We start from the raw sequence: 25481 nt of genomic DNA, 5'->3' as shown, positions 1-25481 counted from the left end.
GTCCGCGACTTCCAACATGTCAAGAAGCGCTGGGAGGACTTCAGGTCCAGGACCCTGAACAAGGCCTGGTGCCTCTTGAAGGCAGTGGATGCCAAGGGGCGCTGGGGCCACTTGTCAGAAGAACAGATGAGGGTCCTGGAACGCATATCCCCAGCGCTCCACGTCCAGGTCCTTGAGAGGCAGACCCGTCTGGAGTCGAGCGGTAAGTGTACATGCATCCTGATTGTGAGCTGTGCATGTGTTGATTTTTCAGTAGTGTGCGGGTTGCACATCTGTTTGTATGGGGTCGAGTATGGGTGGGGGTGTACAGGGCCGTGGGGCTAACACATGCGAGGGCTGGAATGTGTGAGACATGGATGGTGCTTGTGTGTGTAGGCTTGCATGCCAAATGCAGTTGTGTGGGCACACATGTTTGGATGAATGTGTATGTAAGTGGACATGTCCGTGATGTCACGCATGTATGTTGTTTTGAGCTGCATGTATCAGCACTGTGTACATGTGCACCTGTGTGTATTTGACATGGGTGCAACAGTGATGCAACAAGGATGCATGTGACAGCGGTATGTGGAAGCCTGATGGGCAGATGTGACATGGATGCCCATCTGAACACTGCGACACTTGGCAGAGGTGTACACATGCATGCAAGTGTGGTGGTGTGTGTACATGTGTGGTGCACTTCCTGTGTTGCATGTGATGTCTGGCTCACCTTTGCCTGCTCATGCTGTTGTATGTGTATGGATGGTGCTGGCAGTTGCGACATGGCTGTGGTATGGCTCATGTGTGCGAGTTGAAATGACACATGTGTTGGGGATTGTGATGACATGTCTGAGGTTTGCCAATTCCACTCATGTACAACTGTCATGTGTGTATGTGTCCATTGTACAGTGCCCTGATGCCTGTGTTATATTTCTCCCTGTCTGCAGCGTCAACTGATGAAGAGGGCGGAGAAGGTGCTGTGGAGCACAGCGGCGGGGATCCCACCGCCAGCCGGAGACGCAAGGCCCGGCTCCCCTCCCAGGTTGTGATCGGGGAGTGAGGAGTCCGGTGCCGCGTCCCAGGCCGCAGCTGCCGGGGGGAGGTCCAAGAGGCGGAGGTCGGAGTTGGACTCCTCGGCAGCAGAAGGGGCAGCTGGGACCCCACAGGGCCCAACGGGGGAAGATGGCACAGAGTCATCCAGGTTGGTGGGGGGTTTGGTGGAGGAGGAGGCCGTGCAAGCAACAGAGACGGGGTCTGGAGGTGGGGATTCCACTGGTGCCAGTGGTGCAGTGCAGGGACAGGAGGCAGCACAGGTCACCGCTGAGGTGCCTGTGTGCAATCCTGTCCCTGATCCTGTCACTGCATCATCTTGCACCAGCAGGGATGCCTACGTCCAGACCCGTTATCAGGCAGGGCATGAGCTCACGACAACTGGCCTTCCTCTGCCTGCGGACGTGGCTATCCGGGTCCGGGTTGAACCTGTCCTGACTGGTGTGGCGTTGCGTCAACGGGCCATGTGAGGTGACCTGCAGTCTTTTCATGAGGAGATTTTACCTCATCTCGAATGGCTCGTTGACCGTGTCGGCCTACTGGGACAGGTCATCCAGGCCGGATTCCTCCGTTTGATGGGGCTTGCTACGACCCCCTCCTCAACTGAACCCCCTACGCGCCAGTCGTCCTCCGTGCCATCTTCCCACCCATCAGTCACCTGGGTGCCCTGTGGAGCTGCCTCTGACGGTGCGGCCAGGCTGGTGGAGGAGGCATCCCTGCCACAGTCGGGAGTCAGACGTCCAGCAGGGGTGGCCACATCAACGACTGCACCCCAGCCGGCGGAGGATGTGCAGGCAGCAGGAGGCAGTGCACGGGCAGAGGCGCAGCAGCAGCAACGTGGTGGGAGCCATGATGGCTCGGGGCCTTCCACATCGGAGGGGCAGGCATTGGCCGGAGGGCAGGAGGACCCAGGATGGGAAGTGTCTTCCGTGTGGCAGCGGTTGGCCACGCCATAGATGCGGAGCAGCATCGGGCGGAAGAGGCACGGCTCACGATGGTCAGGGCGGAGAACTCCATGCAGAGGGCCCTGAGGCGTGCCGAGTGCCTCGAGGCAATCCGCAGGGAGTTTGGGGGGAACATGTGGACGGCCCTGCGGACCCTCGGGCCCATGGAGGAGGAGCGCCTCTGGGACATTGAGCAGGAGTTCGATGATGCCCTGGCCCGGAACATCCCGAAGTGAGCCGTCGGACTAGCCCGCTGCCCTTCTAAATAGTTATATAGTTAGTGTTAGGTTTCCTTTGGTTTCGCATTTTTTTTGGACCTTTTGGAAATGGGCCACATTTTTGTAAATAGTTAGGTTTTTTAGGTAGTGTTATTAGATAGGTTTCATTTATTCGGTTGGGATCATGGACCCTGGATTGTTTATCTGTACATAGTTGACTTTTGGATTTTCAATTTTTATTATGATTTCGCCATGGAGCAATGGTTTTCGATTTTAATTTTCCATTGGATTTACTTTTGTGGACTGTGACTTTGGACACCTTTCCTTTGCATTATGATTTGTGGTTTAGCATTATTTCACGGACCTGCTCTTTCTTTTTTTTTTAATTTTTATTATTGTTTGTTTATTTTTGATTCAATTTATGTTGTTTTTAATACATAGTTTTTCTTCAAAGTTCAATGTGTAGTATCATCTCATTGGTTTCATGCATATCATGATATGGGTTTTGACATTCACTGACACCCATTGGGTGTATGTGAGGGACATGTGTTCATTTGCAAACTTGCAATTGGGCTTCTATCATGTTTTTGCCATTTCTAAGTGGGTGGATGCAATACTCGGGTGGGTGTTTGCCATTTGGAGGCTGCTCATAAGGGCCAGGGATCTACATTGTGGTGACATGTTGGCTGGGAAACATGGGTGGGGGCCTGGTGGAGGCTGCCCCTGCACTGCTGGGGGGTGGGGGCAATATGGGACATGAGTGGGGGCCTGGTGGAGGCTGCCCCTGGTGGCTGGGGGGTGGGGGTGGTGGTAGACATGGGTGGGGGCCTGGTGGAGGCTGACCCTGGTGGCTGGGGGGTGGGGGCGCAGGGGGACATGAGTGGGGGCCTGGTGGAGGCTGCCCCTGCACTGCTGGGGGGTGGGGGTGGTGGTAGACATGAGTGGGGGCCTGGTGGAGGCTGCCCCTGCACTGCTGGGGGGTGGGGGTGCAGGGGGACATGAGTGGGGGCCTGGTGGAGGCTGCCCCTGCACTGCTGGGGAGTGGGGGTGCAGGGGGACATGAGTGGGGGCCTGGTGGAGGCTGCCCCTGCACTGCTGGGGGGTGGGGGTAATAGGGGACATGAGTGGGGGCCTGGTGGAGGCTGCCCCTGCACTGCTGGGGGGTGGGGGTAATATGGGACATGAGTGGGGGCCTGGTGTAGGCTGCCCCTGGTGGCTGGGGGGTGGGGGTGATGGGAGACATGAGTGGGGGCCTGGTGGAGGCTGCCCCTGCACTGCTGGGGGGTGGGGTGCAGGGGGACATGAGTGGGGGCCTGGTGGAGGCTGCCCCTGGTGGCTGGGGGGTGGGGGTGCAGGGGGACATGAGTGGGGGCCTGGTGGAGGCTCCCCCCGGTGGCTGGGGGTGGGGGTGGTGGGAGACATGAGTTGGAAATGGGTGGGGGCCTGGTGGAGGCTGCCCCTGGTGGCCGGGGGATGGGGGTGGTGGTAGACATGGGTGGGGGCCTGGTGGAGGCTGCCCCTGGTGGCTGGGGGGTGGGGGTGCAGGGGGACATGAGTGGGTCCTGGTGGAGGCTGCCCCTGCACTGCTGGGGGGTGGTGGTGATAGGGGACATGAGTTGGGGCCTGGTGGAGGCTGCCCCTGCACTGCTGGCGGGTGGGGGTGCAGGGGGACATGAGTGGAAGCCTGGTGGAGGCTGCCCCTGCACTGCTGGGAGGTGGGGGTAATAGGGGATATGAGTGGGGGCCTGGTGGAGGCTGCCCCTGGTGGCTGGGGGTGGGGGTTGTGGTAGACATGGGTGGGAGCCTGGTGGAGGCTGACCCTGGTGGCTGGGGGTGGGGGTGCAGGGGGACATGAGTGGGGGCCTTGTGGAGGCTGCCCCTGCACTGCTGGGGGGTGGGGGTGGTGGTAGACATGAGTGGGGGCCTGGTGGAGGCTGCCCCTGCACTGCTGGGGGGTAGGGGTGCAGGTGGACATGAGTGGAGGCCTGGTGGAGGCTACCCCTGCACTGCTGGGGGGTGGGAGTGGTGGTAGACATGAGTTGGGGCCTGGTGGAGGCTGCCCCTGCACTGCTGGGGGGTGGGGGTGATAGGGGACATGAGTGGGGGCCTGGTGGAGGCTGCCCCTGGTGGCTGGGGGGTGGGGGTGATGGGAGACATGAGTGGGAGTCTGGTGGAGGCTGTCCCTGCACTGCTGGGGGGTGGGGGTGCAGGGGGACATGAGTGGGGGCCTGGTGGAGGCTGCCCCTGGTGGCTGGGGGGTGGGGGTGATAGGGGACATGAGTGGAGGCCTGGTGGAGGCTGCCCCTGGTGGCTGGGGGGTGGTGGGAGACATGAGTTGGACATGGGTGGGGGCCTGGTGGAGGCTGCCCCTGCACTGCTGGGGGGTGGGGGTGGTGGTAGACATGAATGGGGGCCTGGTGGAGGCTGCCCCTGCACTGCTGGGGGGTGGGGGTGATAGGGGACATGAGTGGGGGGCTGGTGGAAGCTGCCCCTGGTGGCTGGGGGGTGGGGGTGATGGGAGACATGAGTGGGGGCCTGGTGGAGGCTGCCCTGCACTTCTGGGGGGTGGGGGTAATTTGGGACATGAGTGGGGGCCTGGTGGAGGCTGCCCCTGGTGGCTGGGGGGTAGGGGTGGTGGGAGACATGCGTTGGACATGGGTGGGGGCCTGGTGGAGGCTGCCCCTGCACTGCTGGGGGGTGGGGGTGGTGGTAGACATGAATGGGGGCCTGGTGGAGGCTGCACTGCTGGGGGGTGGGGGTGATAGGGGACATGAGTGGGGGCCTGGTGGAGGCTGCCCCTGGTGGCTGGGGGGTGGGGGTGATAGGGGACATGAGTGGGGGCCTGGTGGAGGCTGCGCCTGCACTGCTGGGGGGTGGGGTTGATAGGGGACATGAGTGGGGGCCTGGTGGAGGCTGCCCCTGGTGGCTGGGGGGTGGGGGTGATGGGACACATGAGTGGGGGCCTGGTCGAGGCTGCCCCTGCACTGCTGGGGTGTGGGGGTAATAGGGGACATGAGTGGGGGCCTGGTGGAGGCTGCCCCTGGTGGCTGGGGTGGGGGTGGTGGGAGACATGAGTTGGACATGGGTGGGGGCCTGGTGGAGGCTGCCCCTGCTCTGCTGGGGGGTGGGGGTGATAGGGGACATGAGTGGGGGCCTGGTGGAGGCTGCCCCTGCACTGCTGGGGGGTGGGGTTGATAGGGGACATCAGTGGGGGCCTGGTGGAGGCTGCCCCTGGTGGCTGGGGGGTGGGGGTGATGGGAGACATGAGTGGGAGCCTGGTTGAGGCTGCCCTTGCACTGCTGGGGGGTGGGGGTGATAGGGGACATGAGTGGGGGCCTGGTGGAGGCTGCCCCTGGTGGCTGGGGGGTGGGGTGATTGGAGACATGCGTGGGGGCCTGGTGGAGGCTGCCCTTGCACTGCTGGGGGGTGGGGGTGATAGGGGACATGAGTGGGGGCCTGGTGGAGGCTGCCCCTGGTGGCTGGGGGGTGGGGGTGGTGGTAGACATGGTTGGGGGCCTGGTGGAGGCTGCCCCTGGTGGCTGGGGGGTGGGGGTGCAGGGGGACATGAGTGGGGGCCTGGTGGAGGCTGCCCCTGCACTGCTGGGGGTTGGGGGTGGTGGTAGACATGAGTGGGGGCCTGGTGGAGGCTGCCCCTGCACTGCTGGGGGGTGGGGGTGGTGGTAGACATGGGTGGGGGCCTGGTGGAGGGTGCCCCTGGTGGCTGGGGGGTGGTGGTGCAGGGAGACATGTGTTGGTGATCAGTAGTGCAAGGTGACATGTGGGTTGGCTGGTGGGCATGGCCATGATGGATGGGTTGCCTGTGGGACATGGGCAGGGGTGCAGGGTAGTCCCCTGTGGTGTGGGCTGCCTGCAGGGGCCGTGGAGGGTGTAGAGGGAACTCCTGGGAGGACCCACACGGCCAAGTCACGTGTAGCATTCCCGGCACCACCTAAATACACGTACCCTGCTGAAATCGCGTGTGAATCTTCCCGTGCACCTCGGAATACAAGTACCCAGACCAATCGCGTGTGGAACTTCCCGCGCATCCAGAAGTACACGTACCCAGGCCAATCGCGTGTGGAACTTCCCGCGCACCCCGAAGTACAAGTACCCAGGCCAATCGTGTGTGGAACTTCCCGCGCACCCCAAAACACACGTACCCAGGCTAATCGCGCGTGGAACTTCCCACGCACCCCGTAGTACACGTACCCAGGCTAATCGCGTGTGGGACTTCCCACGCACCGCGAAGTACACGTACCCAGGCCAATCGCATGTGGAACTTCCCGCGCACCCCGAAGTACACGTACACAGGCCAATCGCGTGTGGAACTTCCCGCGCACCCCGAAGTACACGTACCCAGGCCAATCGCATGCGGAACTTCCCGCGCACCCCAAAGTACACATACCCAGGCCAATCGCGTGTGGAACTTCCCGCGCACCCCGAAACACACGTACCCAGGCTAATCGCGCATGCAACTTCCCACACACCCCATAATACACGTACCCAGGCTAATCGCGTGTGGGACTTCCCGCACACCCCGAAGTACACGTACCCAGGCCAATCACGTGTGGAACTTCCCGCGCCCCCCGAAGTACACGTACCCAGGCTAATCGCGTGTGGAACTTCCCGCGCACCCCGTAGTACATGTACCCAGGCTAATCGCGTGTGGGACTTCCCGCCCACTCCGAAGTACACGTACCCAGGCCAATCGCGTGTGGAACTTCCCGCGCGCCCAGAAGTACACGTACCCAGGCTAATCACGTGTGGAACTTCCCGCGCACCCCGAAACACACGTACCCAGGCTAATCGCGTGTGGAACTTCCCATGCACCTCGTAGTACACGTACCCAGGCTAATCGCGTGTGGGACTTCCCGCGCACCCCGAAGTACACGTACCCAGGCCAATCGCGTGTGGAACTTCCCGCGCACCCCGAAGTACACATACCCAGGCCAATCGCGTGTGGGACTTCCCATGCACCCAGGTACACGCACACACACGCTATTTTTCACACAGCGGTTGTCCGTGTTTGTCGGTACCCCTTTGCACCTCATTTGTCCTAGAGGGCCACTGTATGGACCATTCATCATGGCTGTATATGGGTGCTTTTTGTTATCGCACATTTTGGCGCACATTTTTTTCAGCCTCAGGGACGCTACCGCCTGCTTTCTTGTGGCGTACTTGTTTGGCCCTGTGCGCGTCTTTGACCGTGCGCTGGTTTGCCCTATTCAATTCCATGAATACCGGTTGTAGGCGAACGTGTGGGCGTTCCGCACACTTGCCCCCTGTACTTCCCCCATGACGCCCATATTTTCATGCGTTGTTCCCCATTCCGAGTGTTACGCCCCATGTTCCGCCTACTTTTGTGATGTGCGCCGCGCTATGTGCGATTTCGCAGTGGCCGTGGCGCACACTGTTGGATGACCTATGCTCCGGCGTGCGCGGCGCACATTTTCAGTGCACATCCAATGTTTTTCTCGCGCACTGACTTCCATGAATCGATGTGCGCTGGCTTCCCTGCGATTTTCGCACTTGCACTGCGATTTTCGCACTTTTCCTGCGATTCGCACCTTTTGGCTCCTCTGCGCGGCAATTTTCGGCGCACATTAATTCCATGAATCGACCCATGTGTTCTAAGAACACTTTCAATGCTCATTTTTTTTAACCTTTTTTTGTTCATTTTATAAAAAAAATACTGGATGGATTTTCACCAAAAATCTGTCCAGCGGTTTGGGCTGTAGACGTGAGCAAAGTTTTTTCCCCGTTCAGTCTATGGGACCCCACTTATAACTTTGCCCCCCCTGAACCAAACCTCACCAAACTTTGCAAAAAAATTCAGAGTGACCCATATAGTTCATGCTCTAGTTTCTTCACTTCATGGCTGCAGACGATGGTCTGTAAAGTACATTTATAAGCAGTTAATTTACAATGACCATGTTTTACATATGCAGCGATGGTTGTGGATAGGAACTGTACACCTTGAAACTTGGTTGTAAGGGGTAGGTGGTAGCTTAATTACCGCAGACGAAAGGCCAGCAAACAGGCACTGCAGCATATTACTACCATAAATTAGATGAGTTCATTCCCATGTGTAGAAAATGCCTGCCAATATACTTACTTCTTACTTTGTTCAGACTCCATACATTTTTTGTACAATTGGTTATCGTATTTTCCAGAAGATTGACTTTTTTCATTTCTGTGATGAAAGAAAAAGGTGTGTTAATGTTTGCAGTTTTTCCACATTTGACACATTGCATAATAGACAGTATTTTTTTTTTTTTAGACCCTCATATTTAGTTTACAAACCAGTGTACTTTGCATTGTGCTCAGTTTCTGTGTTCGCTTTTCTAATCCTTGGGTCTGGGGAAAGAAATCCTTGTCAGATTTAAAAAACCCTCCATTTCTTATGCAACTAAGTACTTCATTGTTTTCCTTTCCGTGTTTTCTTCATTTTTCTAATCAATGTTATGTTTGTTGCCTTCCTGCCCATTTTTAACAACAGTTAGATACCTGTAGGCGTATTCTAACTGAGCATTTGTTCTTATAGATTTTTGATACTCATTCATTTGTGTCGTTGTTACATCCTGTTTCCTTCATCTTTCCCATGAATGTTTTCTTTGTTGCCTTCGTGCCGATTTTTACCAACACTTACATACCTATAGGCATATTCTACCTGTGCATTTGTTTCCAACGATCTGTGCTTATCATTTATTTGTGTCATTCTTCCATCCTGTTGGGTAGATAGATACCTGTAGGCGTATTCTAACTGTGCATTTGTTCCTACAGATTTGTGATACTCATTCATTTGTGTCGTTCCCAAATCCTGTTTCCTTTATATTTCCCATTAATGTTCTCTTTGTTGCCTTTCTGCCGATTTTTACCAACAGGTAAATACGTTTAATCGTATTCTGCCTGTGCATTTGTTTCCAACGATGTGTGATAATCATGTATTTGTGTCATTCTTCCATCCAGTTGGATAGTTAAATACCTGTGGGCGTATTCTAACTGTTTGTAGTCTTTCACCTACTCTGTTGACAATTTTGAAGTACACCTTATTACGTAAATGTTGGCTTCAAGAACATTAAATAAGCATTTGTTAGGTTAGCTGGCAACCTCTGCTTTAGAGTAATGGTGCTATCATTACATTCAAACCATCCAGAACTCTTTTTAATGTATGCAGTGTAGTGACCTGCATTGGTTGTAGCTCCTGCATGGTAGATTATTCCTACTGTTGTTTAGGTTTTGTTTCCAAGTGACACTTGACCGTGTGTAAATCCAGTAAGTTTGCAGTTGTTTTTGGTGCCATCTGCATTATAACGTAGAAGCATAACTATTATGTAGGCACTATGTGATTGTATCAGTCATAAACACTGTATGTGTTGTCAGGATTGCATGTTGCGTTTCTATGCAGCACTAACATTTGCAAACACAATTGGTCTGTGCTGTGCAGGTAAATATTGTTAACAATTGGTGGCAATTGAAATAGAATATTCATTGCTACATTTGCATAGCAACTTACCCCACTTTCATTTGTAAATTTGAATGGGCCAGCAAGTTCTGTATCTGAGTGCATTTTTCGTTTTTTCTGTTGCTTCTTTGCCGATGTGCCTGGTTACATTCCCTAATAGGTTCTTCTATGTTTGCGGAAATTGATGAAACTTTAGCTTCTTTTCTTTTTTGCGGAATTTCCTGTTGCATTTTGTTGTATTTCTGTTTCATTTACTTTTCTTTTACCTTTTACCATGTTTCACTTTATCTGGAACAGGGTATTGTTTCAGATGAGGGGTGTACAGTGAACGCAATCTATTGTATTCTAGAATGCAAGGAATATCAGCTTTGACTTTACTTGAATCAAAGTTTATTAGCATTTGACCGTCAAGTATATGTAAGCGTGATAATGCTACGTAACTCATGCCTTCCTTAAACACTGTCTTTCCTATATCTATCATTGCTTTGTCTAGGGTAAGACCTTGGAATTTATGAATGGTAACTGCATATGCTAGAGTTAGAGAAAATTGCTCTCTATGTACATACATGTCTTTGAAGAGAAGGAATCGAGTCATTGAGCGCCCTATCCTTTTACTTCTGAAAGTTTATCAAAGCGAATATTGACAAACTGAATGCTGCTATCACGTGGGTATGATTGAAAGCCAACAACTGTCCCCAGTGCTCCATTAACTAGCCCTTGCTCTACGTCAAGGTTACGTTTAAGCATTACTCTACAGTTTAGTCTTGTTGTGGCTTGCTCACACATGGGTACTGTTAAACCATGTACATCTAGTTTGTCTGTGGCGCTAATTTCTATTATTGTTTGCATTTCTTTCTTTAACATTGTTTCATTGAATTTGAAACAGCTTGTAAGAGTTGGCATTAAGGCCATACAATTGACATTTCTGTGTGCTATTTGTTCCAGAACATCAGTTGCACATTCATTATCACCATAACGTGCATGTATATGCCGCTTTTTCAATACAGCTTGTGCTTCTTGCGATAATACACCAACTATAATACTTTTCAAGATGTTGCCATAAGTGAGATATGCAGGTTGCCGCATGTTCTCAGTTCATTCTCTGTATTGGAAATGTTGCCAAAGGTTAACATTACCTATGCTACCAACATTTTTCCGGCAGAGTTTGGGGCCTAAGGTTTTAAAAATCGGTTCACCTTTTACTGGTGTCAATTGTAGAAGATCTCTGAAAACGATAATGTGTTTCCCTGAAAAGAGTTCTTCATTATTAATTTTAAGTACTTCTTGCAATCTGAGATGAATCAAAGCCAACATTAGATTGGAGACCATGCTCACTTCATCTATTAGCAGCATTTTCATTTGTTTCAATACTCTACGTAATTCCATTGCAGCTTCTGCAGAAAGTTTGTAGTAGTCTAATTTATGTTGATGCTCTACTGGAAGCAGTAGTAATCGGTGTAAAGTCACACTGCCTATGTTGTAGGCAGCTAAACCTGTGGGGGCTGTTACAACAGCTGACAGTTTGTTGTTTGTCAATTGTTGAAGGAACTTTCTGATAATTTTGATTAAGAATGTTTTCCCTGATCCAGCTTCACCACTGACGTACAGCAGTATAGGTTTGTAATTGTGGCAGGTGCATTCTTTATTTTCGTGTTGTACGCCATGCACAATTTGTTTTGTTACCTCGTCAAAAATGGTGCACTGATCGTTGTTACGTTTTGCTTGTTGTACAGTTAAGTCCTCTGTATCTTCTTGATACTGATACTTGGTGCTTTCTACTTCTGCCATAGCAACTTCAACCTCATTTGCTATTAGTGGTTGTCCTAATGGTTCTTGACTTCCTGGTACAGAAGGTTGACTACTGTCGGAAAAGTCTTTATCTAGTTGGGCCTGAATTTCTTCTTCCTGTTGCTGCTCATTGTGCAACATTGTTTTTGTACTGCGTAAAGTTAACATTGGTGATAGTGCTTTCATGTGCTTTGAAAGCATCTTCATAGCACTCATAATTATCTAGTATGTCTTCCTCTTTTCTCCATGGTTTGAAAAGTTGTAACAGAGACATGTAATATAGTTATTTCTGTTGAGGAGTTTTTAATGACAATTTCACATGATTAATTAAGCTTTGTTTGTTAAGTTACACTAAGCTCCCTTCACAATCAGTCACTCTATATAGATGTTTGCTTTCATAGGGTTTTACATTATTTTTGTATGCAAAGTTTTGAGCTATGTGATATAGACACATGCTTTCCAGAGTGGTACTCATGTTAGGATAGTATGTGTCCAGTAAATTGTTTTTTAGAATGTCTTAGCTGTTGGGATCATTTCTGGCAATTTTTTCTATGTCCTCATATGATTTTAGCACTCTTTTTCTAGATTTTGCAGGACCAAGACTGAGCCATACTATGTTGTCTGATTTTCCATAAAAAGCAGTGCCGGTAAACAATCTGCTGCTTCATAGCCCCCACATTCTCTATGAGACAGCATTTTTATGCCTAGGCTGTACATTTTCTGTGATAATGTTTTGTCTGATGCTAGGTCATCCCAGAGGTCTTCAAGCTCTGTTTTTTCTGCTTTTGTTAAGTAGGCTGTAACATATCGTGCAACAGCATTTGAATTGTCTGCAATGTACTGCACATCTATGTTTGCATTCCATAATAGGGCAATGATTGCATTGTAATCATTGATATATTTTGATTATTCCCTTCTTTTTATGTAATATGTTTTTTTAGGTGATTTCCCTTTAACACTATGTCGAACTGAAGACATGAAGTTGTTTACTTCACCTGTTTCTGTTAATGGTTTAGGGAAACCAAAGCGGCATTTGGAGTAGTATTTATCTTTGTTTTTGTATTTACAGCAACAATATTTGCCACGTTTGTGTCTTTGAAATTGTAAAATCTGTCCATGCAGCTCACTATGTGTCTGTTGTGAAGGGATTTCACATGTGACATATTTTTGAATAAACTGCAAAACAGTGCTATCACTGTCGTGCCCAAATTTCAGAGGAGGAAAGTTGTTTTTTTAGTTAAGTGTACATGTTTTTGTTAGGGCAACTTAACCACAATGTCCCATCAGCAAAGTTTTTTTTGTAGTGATTTTTGCCGTGTAGTTATGGTTAAGTTGCTAATCCCATAGGAAGAGCACTTTCTGGGTGGCTAATAACTTCGCTTCCCCTGGACGAATCCACACCAAACTTTGCAAAAAAAGTATATGGCCCACTCCGAAATTATTTTGCAAAGTTTGGTGTGGATTTGTTCGGTCCAGGGGGGCAAAGTTATGGGGGGGTCCCAAAATTATTTTTTTCCCATAGACTGAATAGGGAAAAAACTTTGCGCACGCCTACAGACAAAACCGCTGGATGTATATTCACCAAATTTGCAGCAGGAGCAGCGGCTTGGTCCCGAAAGCGCACGTTTGTAAATTTAGTGCAAATCCGTCCGGTATTTCTTTTTTTAAATGACCAAAAAGTAGGTAACAAAAATTAGTGATATCTATGTCTGCTCTACGGACACACTCCCCTGTTCGCTCTGCGGGCAGGACACCGATTGGCTAATCAGCTCGCCTCATGTCCGTGGACATGCAACGTGTCCCCTGATTGGATGGTGAAGAGCGTGAAGTACATCAGATTTTTGGAAACGCCCGCCATCTTGGATCCGTGCTTGGTGTCTGCAGACATTGCGGTATAAACATATTAAAAAACACAACATTGCACTTGTCAAACTTATCAAATAATCTCTGGGGAGGTGACAGGTGATGAGGATGGCATATGGCTGCAAGAAGCAAAAACGTGTGTTTCTTTGTCGTGAAAGTGCGGATGTTCGTGAACAGTCATGTGCAGGACCGGAAGAAGTGGTTGATTGACTTACAATCTATGTTTACAAGTCCACCATTTACGTTTCTGCCTCACCATCTGTGTTGTCACTAAAATAACGCAATCAACTTGAAAATTAGTGAAGGTTGCAGGCAAAAAGAACTGTGCAGATTAGTGATACAGTACCCATTGCTAAGGGGTAAGGAAACCTTGCAATGACAGAAAGCGCCCTACGCCCTACGCCAACATTGAAGTAGAGGGTACACAAAAAAGAGTCAAAGTGTTTCTAGCAATAGCCCCATGTGGGATTGTTACTTTTGCAGTCTGCAACGCCAACCTTACCTTGTGGTATTACAGAGTAATACTACATTCCGAATGCCCGTTCTTCTATATTGTTTATATTGGTTTCCCAATATTTATTAATATTAAATAGAAGTCATTTCAGGTTATTTTACACTCCTAATTAAAACGCTTGATGTTTATAAATTGTTGTGCTTGTGCTACACCCAGAGCGCGGCAAAGAAAGGGCAATTGATATCTGTGTTAAAATGTAATTAAAGTAATAATGGAGTCAGACTGGTGCCCCCTACAGTCGGAACCTCAGGCAGCCACCTGCACTGCCTGATGCAAAGATTACCCTGCACGTGCATGAGAATTACAGTTCTCTTCTATGTGGTGTGGCAAGTTGTTGCAAAGTAAGAATGTATTTTGATTCTGAGTGAAGGTCACCAGCTTTGAATTTTTGTTTGCGAGCTCACGAAGCCCACGCATCGGACACACAGAATAAGGTTCAATTGTTTTTTGACCATGAGGGAAAGGGACCATTCCGAAAGGAATTGAATGAAGAAGGGTCGTTATAATGTAAGATATGATAAGGTTATGTGTTCAAAAAGTGGACTAAGGAACATGTAAATTCAGTTTATGACTTTTTTTTGGGGGGCAAACGGAGTCTGCCTTACGGTCTGAGTTACGCCAAGAGAATGGAAATGGTGAATGTAATGTAGTTTAATTTTGGATGATTTTACACTTGAACGAGCATCAACTTATCATCATCTGAGCAATATTTGTGGGTTACATTGTACTTGTTTGTTCTGTGGGGCATATTACAATGAAACGCAAGTATAACCGTTGTGTGTAATGTTCCGTCCAGATGGGCAGGCCAGCATTGATATACATGTAGACCACTACTCAGTTCTCCCAGGTTCAATGCTAATTTTTCATTAAAATGCCATGTATGAGCAGATAGAATTGTAGTGTCAGCTTTTGTATCCCGTTTAGAGTTGATCATACTACATAGCAATGTTCTCGGAAGCAAATTGTAATAAAGATCGGCTAGTGAGACATATTTCTATTATGATTCCGAAACAGGTACATTTTTGCCATTTTGTGATTGTCATAGATTCCAGATGCCAACTGACAGATTTTTGAATCGGCAGCTCCAGCTACTTGTGAACAACTGGATGAGTTTAACAGTTTTTTGGGACGATCAGCAAGGGTAGATATGCCCTTATGCTGTACTAGCGATTAGGAACAACATAGCATAATTTACGGTGGTCTAGCCTCAAGTTGATGCACAAGCCCTGGAATTCACTGTGCGACCCAAGCGCTTCTTTTATCCAAAACAAACACCTTGTGTACACAAAAAGAACAACGCGTGACTCACGATAAACATTTTGGATCGCAAGCAAAGAAAGAAATATGGCAATAGTGGGATGTTGTCGGAGCGTTTATTGGGACATAAAAGTACTTTATTAATTGTACAAATTTACAATTGTACATTTGTAGAAAAGTACGGTTTAGTATTCCAAATTGTGCCGTGCTGTGTTGTGAGAAGTTGTGCGCTGATTTTCGGGTTCTGCCTCACGTCACGTAGGTGATGACTGGGTGCGTTTGGGTACACTGCTTAGGAACATCACTGAGAAAGGCGGACAATATCACTAGGTTTGTTGATGTGAGGCTCAGGGGCGGGGCATATGATTTAGTGCCATCAGGGCAGTTCAACGTAGGCCAGTGGTCTTCAAATGTTTTTAGTCGGGGCCCCCCTGAGCAAAATTCTGGCAGGTCGGGACCCCCCCATAAATGCCAAATGGACCGTATATATTGCACTATAGAGTTTCCGCCTCACCATTACGAACATTGTGGAAGAAGCAGCTTGTGAAGGCCATATCAGTACCAAAGAAGTGGCTTTCCTTACTCCTAAATTTCTAAAAATTCCGGTGTTCTACGCCCTACCTAAGTTACACAAGGGGATATCACCACCCGCGGGGAGACCTATTGTTGCCGGGATCGACTCCATTCTACAACCACTCTCCCAATTTGTAGATTTTTTTCTGAGGCCACTAATTCCTAAAATGCGTTCTTACACCAAGGACACCATGAGTATTTTAAATACGCTTCAAGGTGTGTCTTTTGGTCTAGCTACTCAATTTTTGGTGACATTGGACATAGAAGCCCTTTACACCAATATTCCTCAGGCGGCGACCCTTGAGATAGTGGAAAAAGTCTTGAGAGACCTAGTGACTCCCCCAGAGGTTCCCATAGGGCTTATACTACAGCTTGCGGAGCTAGCACTTACCAAGAATTTCTTTCTGTATAAAGAATCTTTTTATGAGCAATGCTCAGGCACCGTAATGGGTGCTACATTTGCCCCATCTCTGGCAAATTTATATGTTGCCGAATTGAGGAGACTCACATATACCAGCCATCTAATCTTTCAGAACACAGGTCACTCTATGGACACGGTATATAGATGATGTCTTGGACATCTTTACAGGAACAGAAACAAGATTTAAAGAATTTATGACTTGGCTCAACTCAAGAGACAGATATCTCAAATTTACACACAGCATTTAGAAAGAAATCATCCATTTTCTTGACATGAAAATCACACCAAAATTAGGCGGTCTGGTCACCACAGTCTTTCGCAAACCAACTGATCGCAACTCCCTACTGGATTACACCAGCTTTCATCTTAGGAGTCTTCGTGAAAACTTACCATTTGGTCAGTTTTTACGATATAGGCGTAATTGTTCAACTACACCGGAGTATGATGTACAAGCACATGGACTCACAGACCGCTTATTAGAACGCGGATATCCCAAGAAAACTGTGAGAACAACAAGGAAACGTGCAAGAAATATCCCTCGGGATATAATCTTGCAACAAAAAACACGACCAGCTGGAGAAAAAACCATTACAGCAGTCTTTAGTTATTCAAACAAAATCAACCTTATCAAAAGGGAAATCATCAAACTGTGGCCAATACTTAATGTAGGACCTGTCATGTTACAATTACCACGATTTGCCATGAAAAAAAGAAAAAACCTAAGAGATACACTAATACATTCATACACACCAGCCTTAGAGGCCACTGGGCAGACCACCTTGTGGAACAATTGAGCTCCACAGGGCCACACACCATGCGGTCAGTGCAAAGTATGTACATTTACTGAACGCACCAAAACTTTGGAACTTGGCCTAAGGACACCGTGGAAACAGGTCTCCTTAACTAATTGTAATACATCTAATGTAATCTACATGATAAAGTGCCCGTGTGATAAAAAATACATAGGCATGACTACTAGGTCAATCAAAAACCAGATACAAGAGCACCTATCATGCATTAGGACCCACTGGGAAAATGCACCAATGGTTGACCATTTCATTAGGTTGAATCATCTGGCCACTGAAATTGAGTGGACAATCATAGAAAAAGTCAGATGCCCAGGAAGAGGAGGGGACATGAACAAAAATGGGTTTTTCCGTTTAAAAACTGACAAGGTTGGTCTGAATGAAAACATACCCTGGCATTCCTTAGCGATGATTAACTAATCTATCATTTAGTCCTGTGAAATAAATATCTATGGGACCTCGATCTGTCTGAGATCGGTGGATATTTACGTTGATCCACCCTGATACATAGTGCCTGACCTAGTCCCAGTAGATTAGCCTGACTTCTCGGCTGACTACGCCAACACGAGTGAGAACGCATGTCACGTGAAAGGTGTACCGCACTTTCCATAGCCCGAACAGGTTTAGCGTGACTCGCCTGACGTTCGGGCCGCCTATGCGATCAACTGAAACACGTGCACGTGACTCGTCTGCATCTATCACGTGACACGGAAGCGAACGGAAGGCTCTACGCTCTCCTTTCTTTATAAACAGCGAATGCGATAGATTTGCGGTCGCATTCGCATCGGACATTACAGCCGTACCACACACCTAGGAAGGCGTATGCTGATAAGCTTTTGGGACCTCCTTTGGGGTTTCACACAATCTTGACTTAAATTTTCTAAAGCCATGGGACTATGTCACGCTGGATAGGGAGTACTCGCCCGACCCGTTTACAAGTTTTCCATAATTTTCAAAATACATAAAATGCATTAGAAGTGCCAGAAATTCATCGGCAACCATATCAGTGGCACTGCAGGTAGAGGCACTACAAAACCTGGTGCCTTCAATATGAGTAATACTGTCACATCTTTATATTACCCCACAGATTAACAGCATGGGACTAGGCAGTCGAATTGTGCCTCCAACTAAGGCATAGTCACCTTTTCTTCGACTCTCGAGGGAAGCAAATAGAGGGTGAGTCCTTCCTTTATATGTGCATATTTACAACGTTTGATCTCCATTGACCCAAAAGCACATTTGTCCAAGACGTGTTTATGAATGATTCACATGTACCCATGATTATTGACTTAAGACCTAGAATACTGTAGGCCACACTGTGGCCCTAGATGCCATGTTGGCTACATATGACGGAGATTGAGAGATATACACTGAGATTGAATGATGTAGTGTGGTTTTAACAGACTGCATAGATGAATGACACATAATTTGGGGTCTATTCATTATCCAATGCATGGAACCTAGTAGCCACGTTGTGACTGTGGATTATTTTGTTTTGATCCCACAGGCTCCCTCCTAGACTGTTCCAGTCCATTGACACCTACGGCAGGGTGGTAAAGTACAATTCCATCTTCGGTATTTTTGTTCCTCACAAACTGGTTGTTAAATTACAAAATACACCAGTTCTGAGGAAGCTAAGACTGTCCTGAAGAATGTGGTTGTAATGAAGTAATGCCACTGAAACCGGTCGACGGTGTTTGCTACATCTAAAAAAGGCAGCAGTTAGCCTATTTGTGATTGTTTGAGCAAACCTTTTTACATTGTCCGACTCCCCTCTAATTAAAACGAGCCTTGGAAGGGAAGTTGTGACTGTATTGTCTTTGTGCTTAAAGAAAAAGGATTTTCTCCCTTTTTCAATCGTTTTTGTGTCTTTTTAACCCTAGCAATCCAGGGTCAGTGTGACAAATCTGTGGGCTATTAAAGCACTGTTTACCCCATTAGCTGCCACACGAGTTTTTGGAGGGATATGTATCCTCTTCAATACCCCTGGTGGGCTTTTTCTTTTAAATTACAGTTTCTTCCAATTTGTACTAGATCTGGAAGAAAGTGGTATAGGACCTACAAGGCTGGATGTATTACACACTATAGAAGTTGGTAATTTGACTCTTATTCTGTCACTTTTAGACAGGCGTTGTAACACCGCAACCTAGTTGAGAGCGCACTTTAGGTAGGGATAGTATATTTCTTGTTCTATCCTTCTGTCTTCTGCCACAGCCTTGTCTTTACATCTTTCTCGATATCGAGCTAGATATCAGTTGAAATTGTAGTCCTTACCACAGTTGTTTGGGTTGTGCCGACTGGACCTCCCTTGGTTCTTACTTGGCTGCTAATAACACAGATGTATATTACCCATCTATTGTGTAAACACACAGGGTAATTCATAGAATTTCGCTGAAAAGTGTCGCAAGCGGCTGGCGCAGAGTGTCCGCGTGCGATTGACTGCGCCAGGCACGTGCGCTAAAACCGATTTCCGCGCACAGCGTATTCATGGATTTCATGCTCCCAAACCAGCCGTGGCGCAGAGTATCGCAGCGACCCTGCAGCAGCGCCAGTAACGCCCCCAAGAACGCCCTTGCGCAAGGAAAAGCCATCAAAATCGCTAAATCATCGCAAAGGGCTGCGCTAACCCTGGACCAGTTACAGGGCTGCCAAACAAGGAACGCAAAGCGGGAAACGTGCATATCAGGGGTACACGTGAAGTCATACACGCGATTAGCCAGGGTACGTGTATTACAGGGGTACGCGGGAAGTTTAACACGCGATTAGCCAGGGTAAGTGTATTACAGGGGTACGCGGGAAGTTTAACACGCGATTATCCAGGGTAAGTGTATCACAGGGGTACGCGGGAAGTTCAACACGCGATTAGCCAGGGTACGTGTATTACAGGGGTACGCTGGAAGTTTAACACGCGATTGACCAGGGTAAGTGTATTACAGGGGTACGCGGGAAGTTCAACACGCGATTAGCCAGGGTACGTGTATTACAGGGGTACGCGGGAAGTTCAACACGCGATTGGCCAGGGTACGTGTATTACAGGGGTACGCGGGAAGTTTAACACGCGATTGGCCAGGGTAAGTGTATTACAGGGGTACGCGGGAAGTTCAACACGCGATTAGCCAGGGTACGTGTATTACAGGGGTACGCGGGAAGTTCAACACGCGATTGGCCAGGGTACGTGTATTACAGGGGTACGCGGGAAGTTCAACACGCGATTAGCCAGGGTACGTGTATTACAGGGGTACGCGGGAAGTTCAACACGCGATTGGCCAGGGTACGTGTATTACAGGGGTACGCGGGAAGTTTAACACGCGATTAGCCAGGGTAAGTGTATTACAGGGGTACGCGGGAAGTTCAACACGGGATTAGCCAGGGTACGTGTATTACAGGGGTACGCTGGAAGTTTAACACGCGATTGACCAGGGTAAGTGTATTACAGGGGTACGCGGGAAGTTCAACACGCGATTAGCCAGGGTACGTGTATTACAGGGGTACGCGGGAAGTTCAACACGCGATTGGCCAGGGTACGTGTATTACAGGGGTACGCGGGAAGTTTAACACGCGATTGGCCAGGGTAAGTGTATTACAGGGGTACGCGGGAAGTTCAACACGCGATTAGCCAGGGTACGTGTATTACAGGGGTACGCGGGAAGTTCAACACGCGATTGGCCAGGGTACGTGTATTACAGGGGTACGCGGGAAGTTCAACACGCGATTAGCCAGGGTAAGTGTATTACAGGGGTACGCGGGAAGTTTAACACGCGATTAGCCAGGGTAAGTGTATTACAGGGGTACGCGGGAAGTTATACACGCGATTAGCCAGGGTACGTGTATTACAGGGGTGCGTGGGAATCATCACACGCGATTAGGCTGGGTGGGTCCTCACAGGTGTTCCCTGTACACCCTCCACGGCCCCTGCAGGCAGTCTACAAAACAGGGGACTACCCTGCACACCTGCTCATGTCCCCCTGCACCCCCACCCCCCCAGCAGTGCAGGGGCAGCCTCCACCAGGCCCCCACTCATGTCTCCCACCACCCCCACCCTCCCGCCACCAGGGGCAGCCTCCACCAGGCCCCCACCCATGTCTCCCACCACCCCCCGCCACCAGGGGCACTCTCCACCAAGCCCCCACCCATGTCTCCCACCACCCCCACCAGTGCAGGGGCACCCTCCACCAGGCCCCCACCCATGTCTCCCAACACCCCCACCCACCAGCACTGTGGGGCACATGGCCAGCAGGCAGTCAGGCAGCAGCAGATGGCAGGTGGGAGCGTGCTCAGGGCTCTGGGGGGCAGTAATTTCGCCTCCTGGCCAGGAGCGTAGTCTCTCGTGTGTGAACGCGTGGACAGCCTGATAGGTAGTGAAATCCCACACGTCAGCAAAGGGCCTTAGCGCGTAAACCCGTCAACAGCATATGCGCGCCTATAGTCACCTGCACGTGCAGGAAATTGTTGCGTGACACGTCCCAGTGTCAAAGCGTGTGATTGGTGAAAATGGATGTACACGTAGAAGTGACAAAGCGTGTGATTGGTGAAAATGGATCTACACGCAGGACTGACAAAGCGTGTGATTGGTGAACGTACACGCCGCGTAAGTGACGCTGTACGTGTGGGCCTGTATATAAGGTACATGTAGAACACCATTTCCTTGTACGTGCTTTTCGTGGAGAGCGAGTGGGTGAAATCTGTACTTCTTGTCGTTTCACACGCGATTTACTTCACGGCGTTTCCAGTTCGTATTCCCTGTTACCTCTGACAGCTTTTTCTCTTTTTTCTCTTTTACTGGTTTACCTGGGCCTGTTCCCTCAAACAGTGTCCCCTTCTACTGTTGTCCTGTCTTCTCAGACAGCGCACACATCTTCTTTTGGCGGGGGTTTAGCCAGCCAAACGCGCTCATTCTTCACGCTCTTTTACCTGGCAGACGGTGAGTCACGCACGTATCCAACTTCTGTGCTTGCCCCGTGTGTTGCCTACCCCTTCAGAGGTCATTCTAGGCTGCGTGTGACACGCATACGTTCATTCTTGTGTTACTGGGTGCCACAGCGTAGTGCAGGTTTTTCTTTCTGCACACGTGGTCTAGGAGGGGTTGCGTGCACGTCATCTCCCTTTTTTGGGCCTCCTGTGCGTTGCGTGACCCGTCATCTTTCCCCAGGGGTTACAATCAGCCGTGCTAGAGCACTAGGGTACAATTACCATCTGGTACCCAACCCCTTTGACCCCCAATTGCCCAGGACAATTGTCTACAGCCACTCCCATACGCACATTAACATCAGTGCCATGGCTGGGAGGCGAGGATTCCGTAAGGGTGGCAAAGGTGGAAGAGCCACAAGTGGTGGCCGTGGTGGATCCGGTAGGGGACGTGGTCGTAACTTGCAGGGTGAGCCTGACCCCCCATGTGTGGAGGACCAGTCAAGGGCACCCATCATCCCCCCCCTCCCCCCCCTCCCCCCCTCCCGTTGAGGCTGAAGTGGCTGACACCATCCATGCTCAGCCCTTGTTGGACCAGCCCATTGTGGCACCAGACCTGGCTGACTCCATGGCTGACTTCCAGGTCAGCAGGGCTACGACACGTGCGCTGGTGCACGTTGATGCCATCATGCCACGTGGATCTGGGGCTGCAAGGTCATCTACTGCACCAAGGAGGCAGGGCGGAGTGGCTGCAGGGGCAGCTGCGGCTCCATCCACCCCAGCCCTCACACACCCAGCCAGGACAGTGTCGGTCCTAGTCCATGCTGCTGACATTCCCCCTGACACCATCACACTCGAGCCAATGCCTGCACCAACTCCCATGCTGAGTGTGCAATCCCACACTCCTGATACAGAGTCCACCAGGGCTCCTGCCCCTAGTGTCCAGAGCGGCGCAGGACACTCAGGATCACCACCACCTTCCAAGCGGAAGAGGAAGAGTGCTCGTCCGGCACAGGCTGATGCCCCAGACACGGCTACACAGTCCGGCCCGTCCAGGAAGCCCAGCTTCACGGATGACGAACTGAATGCACTTGTCGAGTATGTGTCCGGACATGACAACGAGATGGTCATTGTTGCAGGATCCAAGACCACACCTGCACAACGCCAGGCACACTGGCAGACCGTTGCGGACATCGTAAGTGCCCTTGGAATCGTGAGGCGCACAGCCAATGATTGCTATAAGCGCTGGAATGACCTAAAGCGCAGGGCAAAGAGTAAGCTGGCCTCAAGTCATGCCGCAACTCTAGTGACTGGAGGTGGGTCTCCAGTAGTAGACATGGAACTCACTCCACATGAGTCAGTCGCTGGGACCTACGTCACGGAGGAACAGATCCAAGGCGTGGGAGATCTGGCTGATTACGAGGCATTGTCCGGTGAGTGCACATGCATGTGTGTGTCATACATGTGCATGGTGTGTGTGTGAGGGCTTCTGTTTGGGTGCCAGGAGAGAGTGTGTGCGCCTCAGTCGTATGGGTCAGCCATGTGCTTCATGCAATACTTCCTGCGCAGCTGCATTTGGCCATAGCAGTATCCCTTCTGCCAACAGTAGACATCTAGCACAACTGCACGCCAGTTGCCCTTGAAGTGTCACCTTGACACAACAGATTTGCTTATTTTTCACTGTTCATTCAGTCAGTTTGTTTGCATTCCACCACTTTCACTAGGCATGTCGCTGTCCACTAGTCACATGTCTGACATGGGTATGGTAAAGGGGAGTGACTTTGTTACCTGGATATCATTTGTACACACATGTCCCTGTGCAATTTGACCATTACAGACTGGCAGCTCCAGGTGAAAAATCTGACCTGTCAGAATCAGAAAAGCTATTACATGCGGGAACTGGACTGAATGAATAGGTGCTGCCCTCCTCTCCATCTTCACTCAATAGCAATGGTACATGCCATCTGTGTGATGGCATGTGTGTTTCACCTGCCAATCACAGGCCAATGTGTGATGCCACTGCCAGGCAGCATGCAGAAAATTTGTTCATCTTCCATCTTGGTGTCATCAGTGTGTGCCGTTTGCCTGCACTTCATACGCAGTGAGGGTGCATGCATGGGAGGGTTTTAGTCATGTGGGACATGTCAATCAAGTACTGGTTCTCTTGCTTCTCAGCCCTCAATGTGTGCCATGGTGCTAATGCCTGTTTCCATTACTTTGTTTTCATGTCTTTGCAGGGGAAGACGCACCTGATACTGCTGGGGTTGTGGAGATGGTGCAGACCCAGGAGGTGTCCCAGGGCCGACCAACCACCAGTGAGGGACGTGGTGTGGTGGTGGGGGAGAACCCACAAGTGCTGCAGGTCGTGCTCTCAAGGGGTGTCTGTGGCTGCACCTCCCCCGAGCTGTACTCAGGTGTTGATTCGGATGAGACCTACGTGCCGTCGCTGGTGAGTGTTCCAGGGAGGGATTCTGTTCTGTCTCACCCACCTGCACCAGGGTCAGTACCCTCCATGGGGATGTCAGTGTTGGCAGCTACGCCTTTGGTGGTTACGGATGCAGGGTCACACTCCGCGACATCTGATCCTGTTCCTGGGCCAGCAGATCAGAGGGGGAATGCAGTCCTGCAGCCTCAGGCAGTGCCGGCACAGCAAGGCGCAGTTCGCCTTGCCCCAGACAGGTGTGGTGCCCGCCGACGTGGTGGCCGTACGCCACCTGGCAATACCGCATGGGAGCAATCCATTTACGGTATGGCTACCCAACAGGCTGCATCATCCGAGATGATGGCTCAGGCCATGGATAGGGTGGCCACTTCCATTGTCCCCCCAGAAAGGCTGATGGAGCGACTAGAGCAGGCAACTGACTCCATCTGCCAGTCACACAGGGAGGACATGTTGGGGTCCAACAGGGACAGGCGGGCGGCACTGGCGACTCTGCAGGAGGCCATCTCCATTGAGTCCCAGGGCCACAGGGAAGCCCTGAGGCAGGAGCTCCTACACCTCAGGACGACTCTTGTTGAGCTTGAGGCTTCCACACACCAAAGGACAGAACAGCAGCTGGAGCGTCTCACCCGTACGCTCTCAGCTGAGATGCAGGCAACGAGGGCGGAGGTCCGGGCATCCCGTGAGTTGTTGCATGGGGACCTCCGCACACTCATCCTCCAGAACCAGACCTACCACACCCGCATGCTTGCAGCCATGGAGGAGCAGACTAGGGCCTTGCGTGGGCTGCCTCCCATAGTGCAACCACCTCCGGATGCAGCTGCACAGGGTGATAATAGCGACAGCAGTGACACTCCCACAATAGGGTAGCCGTGTGGGCCATGAGCCCATGGAGGTGTTTTATTTTCCCAGGATCCACGCAGGTGGGTTCTGGTGTGCATCCTGTCCTCGGACCTCCTGGGTGGCCTCCCCAACCCCCCCGGGCCCATCAATGGCCATTTTTGATTTTTTCTTATTTTCATTTTTATTTTGATTTCTTTTATTCCCAATTTTTTTGGGAGGATCTGTTGGCTCCGATCTGTTGGCTCCGATCTGTTGGCTCCGATCTGTTGGCTCCGATCTGTTGGCTCCGATCTGTTGGCTCCGATCTGTTGGCTCCGATCTGTTGGCTCCGATCTGTTGGCTCCGATCTGTTGGCTCCGATCTGTTGGCTCCGATCTGTTGGCTCCGATCTGTTGGCTCCGATCTGTTGGCTCCCGTG

This window comes from Ambystoma mexicanum, chromosome 6q (genome assembly GCF_040938575.1).
Source record: "Ambystoma mexicanum isolate Mex_15411 chromosome 6q, UKY_AmexF1_1, whole genome shotgun sequence".
Taxonomy (NCBI): Eukaryota; Metazoa; Chordata; class Amphibia; order Caudata; family Ambystomatidae; genus Ambystoma; species Ambystoma mexicanum.
The sequence above is the reverse complement of the archived record's forward strand: the minus strand, read 5'-3'. Positions refer to the sequence as shown.